This window comes from Leptonychotes weddellii, chromosome 11 (genome assembly GCF_054177405.1).
Source record: "Leptonychotes weddellii isolate Sample4059 chromosome 11, ASM5417740v2, whole genome shotgun sequence".
Taxonomy (NCBI): domain Eukaryota; kingdom Metazoa; phylum Chordata; class Mammalia; order Carnivora; family Phocidae; genus Leptonychotes; species Leptonychotes weddellii.
In genome coordinates this window covers 70,132,303-70,146,978 of record NC_138379.1, presented here as the reverse complement: position 1 = coordinate 70,146,978, position 14,676 = coordinate 70,132,303, and the positions used below count along the sequence as shown (strand labels likewise).

Sequence of the window (14,676 nt, the reverse complement as noted above, 5' to 3'; positions counted from 1 at the left end):
AGCCAGCCCCCATCATTATTTCTGAAGGGTATTTAAGTTAGCACAAGAGAGAAAAGGGATGCAAGATAAATTCAGATAATGTCTATAATCTTATAAAAATCCTGAACTCTTATGATAGTCATTTAAAAAACTCAATGTGCAGATATAGAAACAGTAATGAGGTATCCACTTTGGATGTGATTCATGCTTTTAGAAGGATGCTGTTACTATCCAGCATTTACTCAGCAGAGTACAGGACTGGATTCAATGTCTCAAGACTTTGTCCTAGATATGATTCCTCACTTGACTTCTCTATGTCAGATAAACATAGCTATAAAATTAAATGAATTTAAAACTTCTGCAAGAATGCCTTCTAGATTTTCAAAAGGATGGTGATGCTAAAAATCAAAAGCATTCTTGATCTTGGGCAGAAGGCCAGGAAATCCCATCAACAAGCATTCAGACCAATCACATCTGGTGCAACCAAGTCTCAAGTGATTGAAAAGGCTAAATCAATTCCAAGGGTATTTGCCCTCTTGTTTCCAAGAAAAGGGAAAGTATGGGTCCTGACTTAGTTTGCAATAAAAGTAATAATTTGTTATGCAATAACTTAAATGAATTATCATATTAGCATAGAAATTTCTTGTCCTTATTAAAAAATACTTAGGAGCAAAACAAATGAGAAATGTATTACTAAACAATGTTAAACCAATAATTTCACTCTGAGTAGGCAGTACTACAATGAACATCATCCTCAAACTTGTCAATGTGGAGAAGCTTCCCCCCCCAAAAAAAAAAATTCAAGAGAAGAGGCCAAGTCATTAGCTTTATTGAGAAATGCTACAGAAGAAGAAAGCTTTTTAGCAGGATAACAGTAGTAGCAGTAAATAATTGAATCAAAGCACAGGGCCAGTTGGCATATCTGCACTTTCCTAACCACACACACCATGTTTCATCATGACATAAGCTATTGTCACAAAGTGCAGGGAGTCATGAGCTGTAATGGAACAATACATCATTCCACAACCCCATGCCATACACTCCAAACTCCATGGGTTTGAAAAGAATCCCCAATTCTATACCATTCAGTGCACCCATGTTTGCACGTGCACACACACACACACTATCAACTTCTTCAACTTTCTACTATAGTAAACAGAACAATAATGAAAGGTGAAGAACACATGTGCTAACACTTACCTGACCATGCAGTATGTGATAAGAAGTATTAAATTCAGTCAGAAGACTGAAGTTAGGCCCCAGCCCCATTATTCACCAGCTTATAATCTTGTGAGTTTTGGTATGTCATGGTTAGAGAGCAAATGAGAGAACATTGGCTTTGGAACCCAAGTCTAGAGTTGAAATCTTATATCAACCAGTCCACCATCTGGGCCTTGGTTCAAGTTAAAATTTAGCTCAATTTCTTCATCTGAGAAATGGGTGTGTGTGGGGGGGAGAAAACCACACACTTATTTCCTCCTGAGATGCCATGAGGATTAAATGAGAAAATACATGTGAAAGCTCTTGGTAAATCTTTAAGGAGTATCCTAATATTTATTACTATATTTAACTTTTATGGACCTGATTTTCTCCTTTATCAAGTGGGGGTTAAAATGAAATCCCTCTCCTGCTTCCTTACAGGATTTTCACAGGACTAAGCAAGCTCATGTATATGGATGTGTTTGTGATACAATAAACCACTTCATAAATGATTGTCATTATATTAGGTTAACCTTGAAATTCCCAGTATCCTCCTACTAAAACAAGCTAGGCCCTTTCAAAGCTCAATGTCCTTCGTTCCTCATTCTGGTGGCCTTGTACCAAAGAACTTGCTTGACATATTAACAATCCAGCAAGTATTGTCATTCTTCCGTATTCCATCCTTCCTTTTCCAATTTAAATAATTGTTTGCATAGATCTGCATAAGTTATACATCAGTTGTTACTTTACTTAGGCATTTGAGTTGAAAATAATCAAGCTATTATTAACACTCATTCCTTTTTTTCTCCTGTATACTGAAAAATAAAATGTTCTCTTTCAGAGAAAAGCATATAGTTCATAATAAAAAGTAAAGAACAAAAATGAAAACAAAAAAGACCCAAAACAAAAACAGTACAAAGTGATTATGGTTCATTTCCCATTCCACAAGTTCCCACACTCCAAAACTGCCTTTGCTACCTATGACCAATTTGGTTAGTTGACCATCAAAGGTTTTTTTCCACTTCCAATATTAGAATAGCCTTATTAGGTTTTTGCAGATTGTAAATATGTTTTTATTATAAAAACAAATTAAATAATACCTAAAAGTACACCCACATCTTATATATGTATATATTCACACATATATATACATATATATAAGTCTATAACCTGCCATATCTCCAGTCATATTTCTGCCAAATGCAAATCCATAAGTGTTCTTAAGATCTTCATAGTTTTTCATCATATGTATATATCAGAATATACTTAACCATTTAATTTAAATAGCTTCTGATTTTTCACTAATATAAAAATGCTGTGAAGGTAACTTAAAAAGCTTTGAACATATACCCACCATATGATGCAGCCATTCTACTCCTAGGTCAACCTAGAGAAATGAAAGTATATGTCTACAAAAAGATAGATGTTTGTTGCAACTTTATTTATAATATCCAAAACTGTAAGCAACCCAACAGTCCTTCCAGGGGTGAATGGATAAGCAAATTGTGGTACATCCATACAATGGCATGAAAAATAAGGGACACAGTAATATGAATGAATCTCACAAATAGTTATGTTGAACAATAAAAGTTAGACAAAAAAGAATTTGTAGTATAAGTTTCCATTTATATGAAAGCCAAGAAAATGCAATATAATCTAGAGTAATAGAAATAAGATTAGTGATTGCCCTAGAGTGAAGGGGTAGGGAGTGCTGGAAGGGAGGCATTACCAAAGGATATGAGACATTTGGGATGAGCGATAGGTTTACTATATTAACTGTGGTGATTTTGTCCATATATCAAAATTTATCGACTTGTACAGTTTAAATATGTGTAGTTTATTGTGTGTCAATTATATCTCAATAAAGCCATTAAAAATGGTGAGAAGAGTCTCTATGAACTGGTGGAATTCCCTCCTTGGAGTCTTTTTGCCTTGGGCACTGATTATAGACATAACTTCTTAACAGATTGCCCTGCTACCAATCTGACTTTTCTACAGACTATCCCTTTTGCTGGATTAATCTTCCTCAAGCTCAGTTCTAATCAAAACTTTTCATTTGCTCCCTATTTTTCCTTCAGTGAATTCTCCATACAAACTGCTTATTTTAGCATTCAAGAACCACCATTACTCAGCCCCTAGCTCCATTTCTATGCTCCTTCTCCCACTACCCACTTTCATGGAGCCCATGTAGCATGCACCAACTGAGTGATCAACTGGGAGTGGCACTGAAGTAAGTCACTCCATGTATAAGACTTGATTTCCTCATCTGTAAAATGGGATGGTAATTATAATTTGACTAGTATGTTGTAATGAAAATATTTTCAAAGAAGAATTTTAAACTGTTAGTTAACACTGTATTACTCTAGACATCCATGTTCTCATTCCTCAACCTTTGCACATGCAGTTCCCTTCTCCATCTTTAAATATCCCAATTCTGTCCCCGCTTTGTGACAATTTCCTCCATATAGTCTTCCTCTGAATTCTCATGATCTGTGAGATGTACTTGCCTCACAACACTTAATAATCAGCCTGTCTGCTTGTCACAGCCTTAAGTTTGTGTGCTTGCCACATAAACATGTAACTTCCCTCTCCCTCCACGTGTTTTAGTAAGTCACTCAAAAACAGGACTGCCTGATTCACCTTTATCTTTTTCACCATCTCCATAGCTGACACTGTGCCACAAAAACTTGCTGTCAGGTGAAGGACAAGAAGAATCCCAGGCACCCTGTTCCCTGGCATGAGTCATTATGATTTAGGTGTCATTTCTCAGCTTCCAAGAAGAAAATAACTCTGGAACTATTGTCAGAGATGACCTGAGAACTGAACTAAAAACTTGATGTCCAAATGACAGTGTCCGGGATCTGGTACCATGCCCTAACATGCCCACCTTGTGTGGCCTGGCTAACGAAACTGAACTTGGGGTTTCCTGATTACCTCCTGTAAGCTCCACCTCATCCTTAGCTGAGATGTTGCTGTGGCCTTCACTTCTACTAAAATCATTACACTTTCCTGATAGTGTCTTGCCTGGTTTCCTCCAAGGAGCTGTCAGCTCTCTTAGGGCCGACACCACATCTCTGTGCTCTCATAGCTCCCAGCACAGTGCTAGGCACACAGTGGTCATGAAATAAAGTGCCTCAGGAATCTAAAGAGAGCAGTATTGGTTCTTCATTGTTCTTCATTTGCAGACCTTTTATAATTAAATGATGTGTCCATATTTTGGCAAAGAAGTTATAAATTCTTTAACTAGAAAGAGAGTAGGCAATAAAGAATTTATTCCATAATGATCACTGAGAACATGTCCAATATTTATGACAGCAACAAATTCTAAGCAACCGAATGCCCAGTGATAGAGGATTGGTTAAATAAATTATGATCCAGCCATATGCTTCAGTACTGTACAGACATTAAAAATAGTATATGGATGATTTGTAAAAGGAAGATACCCACATACATAAGAAAATTACCAAAAAATTACCAGAAAGATTATAAAACCATTTGTAGTGAAAGATACAAATATCTGTATCAATATCTATATATAATTCATGTATGGAAGCATGACTAGAAGGATATTTACCAACAGTTGAACAGTGATGACTGCTTGGAGTTGAGAGTATATTATGAGCTGTTTTTAGTCTTCTTGTTTGTCTGCACTTTCTAAATTTTGCCCATTAAATATGAACTATTTGATAAAGAGAGTAATTGGGTAGAGCTATGCATGTAAATTAGTGGGTCCAGATAGAAGATATCCAGAAACTAATGCAGTGAAACTAGTTAATACAAAATCACAATAGAGTAACAATCTGTTTATATTGAAACTCTGAACATTTTGCATTGAAGAAGCATGAAAACTATTTCAGTCTAACCTCTCACCCACTACAGGAATCTCCTCCACAGCAGCCCTCATGGTGTTTTGTAGGGCAATAGGAAAGAAGGAGGAAGGGAGGGGTTAAAAGGAAGAAAAAGAAAGCAGAGAAATAATGGAGGGAAGGAGGAGGAGGGAACACAGCTGCCTCAGTGTGTTCATATCCAATAGGAAATGTTGGTGCAAAATGAAAGCGAGTCAGTAAAAGCAGGACGCACTGTTTAGGAATGAAGCTTTGAGTCATCCCACCAGATAGGAAATCCTACCAGGTGGAGGTGCTGCCTGAGGGCAACAGGCACATGCCATGGGCAGTGCATGAAAGCATGAAAGCTTAGTTGAAGCATGAAGTTGGGCAGGGCATCCTTATCACATGTGGAAGGGTGTGTGGGGATTTGGAGGAGCCAACGGATCAACAGTGCTGGATATTGTCCTTTGGCTCCAAATTTATCCTTTCAGACTTTGCCCTAAACCCGGGAGGCTGAGAACTCCATTTTCCAGTCAGCTCATAAGACCTGCCAATTGAGAATACAAATTGAATCTGAAAGATGGGGTATGGGAAGGATGCTTCTCTCCTCCTTTCCCGTGTTCCTGTCCAGTGGACCCAAGGTGGCAGGAGGCCCCCAGCGGCTGCAGTTGGCTTCAAGCTCTAGCTTCTGTTTAGAAATCCCAGAACTAGTCTCATCATGTTCTCCCAGAGGTGCCCTGTTTTTGGAAATCTGGGCACTAACTCCACGGGGTCTGTCTTCTGAGCTGCTGTGTCCTGTGAGTTTCACTCCTTTCCTTTTCCCTCCACCTCCACGAGTGGTAGCTACTTCCTATGGTTATCTTGGGGGTACTCATTCATTTCTTTTGGCTCTGTTAGTCTCCCAACACTGGTGCAACTAATTCTCTCTGTTGGAAATACCTAGTGTGGTGTCCCATTTCCTCACTGGACACAGATGAATATAGAGGGGGAGAGGGAAAAAATGAACGTGAAGCATTGTGCTTCCCCTGTGTCAGGAACTATGCTCAGTGCGGCTAGCATATTACTTCATTTTAATGACAGGCGGTTCATTTGAGACCTTCAGGGTGAATCAGTTCTTTGCTGAACAATACCAGTTGTTAAAAAGTATAATATACCACACTGAGCTGAAATCTGCCTCCCTGTAATCCTAGGCATTATTCTTTATTCTGACACCAGAAGCCATCGAGTTGATCCAATTTTTCTTTTTATGCTTCAGATGTTTGGAAGAAGCTATGTCTCCCCAAAGTCTTTTCTTTTCCAAATTAAATATCTCCAGTCCTTCCAACCATTTTTCTTCAGATAGGATTTTTATCTTTTCCCTTCACTTCCCTAGGCCACCTCCCTTGAACCAAAGTTTTGTGTCAAGATATCTCTCCAATCCTGCCCACAAGAGAATAAATTATTTCACATTTTGTATGGCCTCTCAGGAGCACCATAAAATCACTACCTCCTCTACCCAAACATCACCCTTGTATTAGATTTAACGTTTGTGCATAGGTGTTGGCGGTGGGCGGAATGGTCGGCTTTTTTCTCCTGTCGTTCCAATACCCTTGTAAGGGTCGCCTCTCCAGACACAATCAAGTCATATCCCATGCCCCTGCAAATTGGAAACCAGTTGCATACATTCACCTTACCTCTACTGGCTTTCATTTTGTAATTGTTTTGATCAATTATTCTCAGCAATTGAAATCTTTTTAATCTTGACTTCCTTTTTCAAACATTGTTGATGATCCAGATTTTTGCTCTATGCAAATTTGATAATCATGCCTTTTATTTCACCGCTTAAGTCTTTGAAAAAGGCAGAACCAAAAACAGGCCTACATCAAAACTTGTGCATAAGGATTTTCCAAATCAGCCACCCCAAACAGGTTTGCTGTATGTACATTGAAGGAACCTTTGTGTCTTCTTTTTTTTTTTTTTTTTTAAGATTTTATTTATTTGCGAGAGAGAGAATGAGAGACAGAGAGCATGAGAGGGAGGAGGGTCAGAGGGAGAAGCAGACTCCCTGCTCAGCAGGGAGCCTGACGTGGGACTCGATCCCGGGACTCCGGGATCATGACCTGAGCCGAAGGCAGTCGCTTAACCAACTGAGCCACCCAGGCGCCCCAACCTTTGTGTCTTCTGATTAGTTCACATGCTAATGATTTGTTCTAAAATTGGCTCCCTTTGCCCCTGGGGATCACTACCTTGCCTGTTGATCCCCTACTCTGCCACGTTCCTGTACCTCCTATCTCCTGTATTTTTTTTTTAAGATTTTATTTATTTATTTGACAGAGAGAGACACAGCGAGAGAGGGAACACAAGCAGAGGGAGTGGGAGAGGGAGAAGCAGGCTTCCCCCTGAGCAGGGGCCCCGATGCAGGGCTCGATCCCAGGACTCCCAGGACTTTGGGATCATGACCTCAGCTGTAGGCAGACGCTTAACGACTGAGTCACACAGGTGCCCCTCTCCTGTATTTTTGACTCCACTTCTAGCCTCTGGGCTGAGCTCCTCAGAGCTCTCCCTATGTAGTCATACCCATCTCTTTAAAAGCTCTACTTATTTTTCTCCTTAGCAGGACATTTTGTGATTCTGTATTCAGAGTGTCCGCCATCTTTTTTAGCTATCATCATGGCTAACTTTCCCATCAACTTTTAAATACATATTTTCTTGAAGTCTCAAGTATGTGTCTATCTAGTATCTCCTTCCTTATAAGGTGAGTTCCCATGTTCTTACACCTTTCACGTTAATTTCTGGCCCTTCCTGGACACGTTATGCACTATTTCTCTAAAGGGAGACATAATTCAGCTTTTCTCAAACTCTGTTCCACTAAATGTAAAATGCTGTTACATAAAAGTTGTGTTCTATAGTTAAATGATTTTGGTAGATCCTGCATATAAGAGCCATCTGTTGGTGATTCACAGTGTACATTAACATATTAAAGACTCTGAAATGTCCCCATAGTAAAGAAACCAGCTTCACCTTAATTAACCTAACACCTCCCCTACTTAATTGACCATAGAACTCTTTCTGGAATATGCATTAATAGCCATGAGACTATGCTTCTCTTAGAACTTTCAGAACACAGCTAGAAAACAGTTTGGGTAATATTGATTTAAAGGATAATATTATCTCTGTATATAAGCTTGGTCAACTTTTACTAATTATGTGCTAGATTCTGAAATATGGCTTAAAACTTGGTGGCAAGGGACTGAAATAAAAATGACTGGCCGGAATATAAACAGAAGACCAGGCAAAATGCAATGGGATCATGAAAGAGGATGCAGTCAATTCACATGAAGTGTACTGGGGAGGGTTTAAAGAAGTAACATTTCATTTAGATCAAAAGCTTTCAAAGGGCCTCAGAGGGTGAGGGGAGGGAGACTCATTTATACAGTTTCAGTTTTGGAAGGGATATGGAGGCAAACAATTCCTTCAATAATTCATATATATGTTTTTAAGTTTTTTCAAATTAATCTTCATTAAATATGCTCTTTTGTCTTATTTCCTCAAAAGTATGGTACTCTGAATGTGATATGCCTAACATGGAATAAATGAAGACTGTCACCATCCTTCTGGTAGAATATTTCAATATTGCCTAAAATCCTGTTTTCTTTTTTGATAACTTAGACTATATTGTCTTAAATCATGCTTACTGTCAGTAGGAATTTTCTTAATTGGTGCCTTAGCTAAACCATATTTCTCCTATCCTGTATCTTTTTAAAGATTGTTTTTTTAACCCAGAAATGTGACTTTATATTTATTCTTGTTCAATTCAATATGGTTACATTCAGTTCGCAGTCTGTCAGTTTCGTTTTTGATTCTGAGTTTGTCATCCAACATATTTAGCCTCTCCCCCAGCTTCCTGTCATTTCTGATCTTGTAGGTATGCCTTCTCTTATGGTTACATGTCCCCTCATTTGAGTCATCTATGAAATCCCAGGACAGGCCTAGGATGGAAACCTGAGGTCCTACAGACTCACACCAAGACAACATCATTCATAGGCCGTGGAGTTCCATACGTCGGTTATGTCCTCCAGAAAGGCCATCAGCCCTGTGCATGAAGGGAAGAAGAGAAAGGGGAAAAATGTAGGAAATGAGATTCAGTGTCAGCCGCACCGAGTTTAAAGGATCCTGAATGCCACTGGGGAGTCTGGCAGTGGGGAAGCGCTGGTAGGCTCAACACGAAGAGAAACACATGGGCCAAGGCAGGACTGGCATGTTGACTGGATAAGAAGGTTTGGGCTGAGAGACTGTGTCACAGCATAAATGAGAGGGTGGGAGTCTGACCTCCATAAGTGGCAGAGACACCAGGGAGATAGAAACTGCAGAGAAAGTGATGTGGGCAGTATAAGAAGTGAGGAGAAGCCCAAATGGAAGCTTCTGTTTCTGTCTCAGTGAGCAAGGACATGTGTGCTAGTCATAGAAGTAGAATTCAGCATGGCATACAGGGAATTAGGGATTTTATAGAACTTACACACAGAGGTGTTGGGCAGCATGTCTATGGTGGAGACCTGTTCCTCAGACTTACATCTTCCAGAGTCAGCTGTGATGACTGACTTCATAGAGAGCGACACCCAGCCCTGGAGAAAGCATGGAGCCAGAAGAGAAGAGGAAAAAAGAATGTGAGGGACTTTCTGTGTTCAAGGGAGAAGGCAGGAGGAGGAACCAGAAGGTGAGAGACTACAGAATAGTCAGGTAAGCACAGAGAGGTTCAGAAAGGAGCAGTGTTCTACCTGCCGAATGAGGCAAGACTTTTTTTTTTTTTTAAGATTTTATTTATTTATATGACAGAGAGAGGCACAGCGAGAGAGGGAACACAAGCAGTGGGGGAGTGGGAGAGGGAGAAGCAGGCTTCCTGCTGAGCAGGGAGCCCGATGCGGGGCTCGTTCTCAGGACCCTGGGATCATGACCTGAGCCGAAGGCAGATGCTTAATGACTGAGCCACCCAGGTGCCCCACGAGGCAAGACTTCTAAGGAGTGGCTGATTTGGGATTTGTTTGTCCAAGTTCATTTCAGTGTTTGGACACAAACACTTTCTGGGGATGTGTTCATAGGGGGTGTTTCATCACTCATCTGTGTAAGTTTTAGGGTCCTTAAAAGAGCCACTTAGCCTGGAAAGTGTCACAACCCCTAGCTGTCTGCACCTCCCGGAGGGAGGCGAACTCAGAGCAGGAGCCCACCTTTCCAGGGTGGCTGCCACTCTTCCTTGGGGCTACGATTCTCTGTGGGCATCATGAGCCAGGGCAAGTGCCAGGCTGGGATGTGCCATCTCATCAATATGCCTTTTCTCTACTTGCCTCCAGCTGCCAACTAATTTGGGGAGGCGGAGGGATGGAAGGTGGTGTTACTGCTTTTGACTTGGCTTACTGTTTTGGCCCTTTACACATAATCTGCCCCCTGACCCAACATTAGCATAATGCTCATTAATCAAGCTCTGGCCTCCAATTAATGGCCAGCTGTGTGGACGCTGTGTATTTTATAGCTTCTGAATCAGTCAGGCAAAAGGTTAGGCAAATGATTTTGGCAGGAGGGGTGGGGAACATCCTAATTCTGAGAGAGCCCAGAGGCCTCTACCCATGCAGTAAGCATGTTTGATCTCATCTGTGAGTGACTGGGGAAGGAAGCCAGGAGTGGGTGTTGGCCAAGGCTCCTCCAGCCCCTCCCCCACCCCAGATGGACTGGAGACAACACTCTCTTCCATCCTTCTGGCCTGGGGTTACACACCCCCACATCACTGCCCAGGCAGCCAGCCAATGAAGAAAGCCCTGATTTATTGCTCTTGGCAGTGTCTAGGCTGGGCATTTCTATAAACCCAGAACCGTGGCTGACTAATAAAACATACACTCAGATTCGCCCCTCAATAAATGTCTTTCAACCTTTAATCCTGTTTGTTGCAGTCTTTAAGGGAGCATTGATTCAGCGGGGAATGAAGGATTTTCCTCCCATCTATCTCGTACCGATCAATGTTCTGTCACCCCACTCCATCCAGCCCGACAAAAGAGAAGCCTCTGAGGGGAGAGGAAGACATCTCTCCAGATTTATTTCACTGCTTATGAAATGAGTTTTTAAAACTGCCACTGGAATCCCGCTCCTATACAGTCATGTTCTGATCCTCAGCTATTCTAGTTGACCTCCTTGGATTGGAGCACAGAACCCAGGTCACAGATCATAACAAAGACACCGAGGAGCCTTTGTATGACTCATCCAAAATACAAGTTCTAAGTTTCTTCTCTTTGCCACATTGCCTTCTCCTGGCCTACTTTTCCCACCTTAGTTAATAATACCAAGATGCGCCAGTCACCTAGGCATTAAACCTGAACCATGTCCATTCTTCCCTCTCCTTCCTGCATGTCAAACCATTGCTGCTGCTTTTTTTTTTTTTAAGATTTTATTTATTTATTTGACAGAGGGAGAGACAGCGAGAGAGGGAACACAAGCAGTGGGGGAGTGGGAGAGGGAGAAGCAGGCTTCCCGCCGAGCAGGGAGCCCGATGCGGGGCTCGATCCCAGGACCTTGGGATCATGACCTGAGCCGAAGGCAGACACTTAACGACTGAGCCACCCAGGCGCCTCCCATTGCTGCATCTTGAATGCACCTCACTTTCATCCTGGGTCTTCTCAGTTCAGACTCTAGATACTCCTATCCTGACCACTGCAAGAGCACATTAACTGATAATCATTATTCTGGTTCCTCCCTAGCAATCTCCTTGCTGGAATTGCTGTGATGACACTCTTTCTAAAACACAAATCTGATCACATTATTTCTGATTCTAAAAGTTTGGGTAACTTGCCCAAGGTCACACTGTTGGCAGGTGTCTGAGCAAAGACGTAAACCGAGTCTGGCCATCAGCAATCCACCGCTCTCCCACCTGAGACTCACCCCCTCTTCATGTAAACGGTTTGAGGACAGGGATCAGATCAGATTTGTTTTTGTTACCACCACTCATTTCCCAGCATCACACGGTGCTCATCATATTAGTGAATGTTCAGTAAGTACTTGCTCACTGAACATACTACAGACTCCATCCTGAGATCCTGGGATGTGTGAATGTCGGTCTTCAGAGATGTTTCTGGGGCATTTATTTGGGAGCCAGCATCAGAAAAGTAAACAGCAACTGAGGTTCTTTGAAGGTGATTTAAAAACTATAATAGAATCAGAATCGGCTATTTTATTGTTGATCCATAAATAAGCTTATGGGTCCAATCTGTTGCCTGAGACTCTATATTCCTAAGTCTCACAACGAGGACAGCAGTGAGCAGAGAATAAGCCCACTTGTGGTGTACACCCTGCGCAAATAAGGTCTACACTCACAGTGAGTGGAGGGAGGGTGTATGGACGGCAGCAGGGCAAATCAACTACTCTCCTGGGCACAGGAGGGACATGTGGGTGGCGCCCCAGAAAAGGACCATGCCCATCCCAGAAAGTCACTTCCCCACACACCTGGCCTCTCCTCAGTGTCTTTCGTAGTACAGACAGGAAAATGTGCCTGTGGTCCACCAGTGTAAATGCCAGACTCCCCCAGCTGTGCGATTGAATTAGCAACAGTGTATCTAATTTCTGGGGAGACTTTAGACAGCAGTTTTCTGACAGCCCCGTAGATTAGTGTGCCCGCCAAACGCAATTGTGCTGTGGAAGCCAACTACCCAGCACTGATGTCCCACTTCCCGCCCCCCTCCTACCCAGCACCCATGGCCTTCCTCGCCCTTCCAAGCCATGGGCCAGAAGAAAGCAGGAATTGTCAAGATTAGCTTTAGACAGTGGCCTCAGGTTTATAGCGTTAACATCTCACTCAACCTTTGGCAAGAAAGACACTAATAAAAGAAGAAGCCAACCTCACCAGATGAGAAATGAAAGACAATTAACTCTGTGATGCTGTTTTCCATCTCCTTTCTGGTGTTGAAAATCAAATTGAGATGTGAGTTAATTCATTTTTGTTAGCTTCCTGTTCTATCAGTCCTAGCTCATGTGGCTTTCCCCAAAAGGAACCTCCCAGCCCCGACACCCTTGTGCTGAGTTCTGACTGCTTCTCCCAAGTGTCGCATAGCCAGGTGGCTGCAAGCCTTGTCAGAGCCTTGGCCCAGAGTTCACCTATGGTTTTTCAGGAGACAGCTCCTCGTTCCATGCTCCCTTGCCACAGTCCTCTTCAGAGTCCCCCTAGGTGGACATGTGACACCTCCCTGGACAGCGGGCTCTGAGCAAGTCTCTGAAGCCTTCCGTCCCAACCTGCCCTGACTGGACAACGGGGAGGTGGCTGGACATAAGCTTTCATTCTGACAAGAAGATGGCGAGAGCACAAAGCACTGAGACAGAAAAGGAAGCATGCCAAAAAAAAAGGCAGACCAGCCTCCAGACGATCCTGTGGTCTGCCTTCTGGTGTTCCCATCCTTGGGAGATCCCCTCCTTGTTGCTCGTGGGCAGGATTTAGTGACCAGTAATGAGGAGAAGGGGGAGGAACTGAGGGTGGGAAGCCAGCTGCCCTCTGAAGAGGCCCCGCATGATGAGAAACTGAAGCTCCCGGCCGACGACAGCCGCTGAGTGAATTTGGACTTGGATCCTCAAGCCCCGTCAGGCCTCAGACTCCTGCAGCTGTGGCTGGTCTGTTAATTGCTAGGTCTCTTCAAAGTCTCTAAGCCAGAAGCGCTCAGAGAAGCCTCTCTCAGATTCCTGACCCACAGAAAATGGAGATAATAGTGTTTGCTGCTTTAATCTACTAAATTGTGGGGTAATCTGTTATGCAGCAATAAAAAACTAATGCATTTGGCTACATGCATTTTGCCTTACTTGGAGGCAGAAGCTAAGTGTTCTGTCTTGACCACCTGCAAGCACAAAGTTCAGGCTGAGAAACTCTAGAGTCCTGTCTTCCGGTTTGGTGCTGCAGCCTCAAAATTAGGAGAGAGGAAGAAAGTGGGCACGTGGGGAGCCTGCTATGTCCCAGTCGCTGTGTTGGGTGCGTTCCTAAGCTTGAGTGTGTTCAATCCTGCCCCAAACCTGCATTTGACTGACGAGGAAGCTGAGGTTTGGGAGAAGGGTTCGCCCATGTTGTGAACGTCCACTGAGGTCACCAGAGTCACACACCCGGGCTCAGAACAGAAGCACCAGGTACAAACATGGCCAAGGAAAGTCATCCACTTTCTTGTAAAATACTATGATCTCTTTCATCTGTAACATACCCAGGCTTCCCGAGAGGATGGAGGAAAGAGCAGCAACTTGGCTCCAGAAATCGGTTACAAAGCAGAAATCCAGATGTTTTCTTTCTTCTCTCTCTAAACATCAAATCAGGCAGCAGCTTGCCACACTCTGTGTGGCCCAGCTGAAGAAATTCTAAACATTGCTTCAAGGATCTAACTCACAGCTCATCTTAAACCATCACAAGAAGACTCCCATTAGAGAGGGAGAGGGAAGTGTGTGTTAATGAGCTGAAGTGAGAGAATGGGTATGAATAAGCAGAAGCGTGAATACAGCATACGAGGCAAATGAAATAATCACCCAGCTTCCCATTGTTACAACGCAATAAATTTAATGTAATTCCTAAAGGCCAACCCAGTTTTTTCTTTCTTTTTTTTTAAGTCCTTTTTACATTTCCAGAATTATACTTTAATTAGCATAACATTTAAATTAGCGAATGGAATCTTAATTAGCGGAAGAAATA

General features: G+C 42.4%; 1 protein-coding gene across 2 annotated transcripts in view; it reads right to left on the bottom strand.

Moving 5' to 3' along the window:
• OPCML (opioid binding protein/cell adhesion molecule like) overlaps positions 1 to 14,676 on the bottom strand; it is a 1,015,190-nt gene that overhangs the window by 867,942 nt on the left and 132,572 nt on the right. The window lies entirely within an intron of this gene.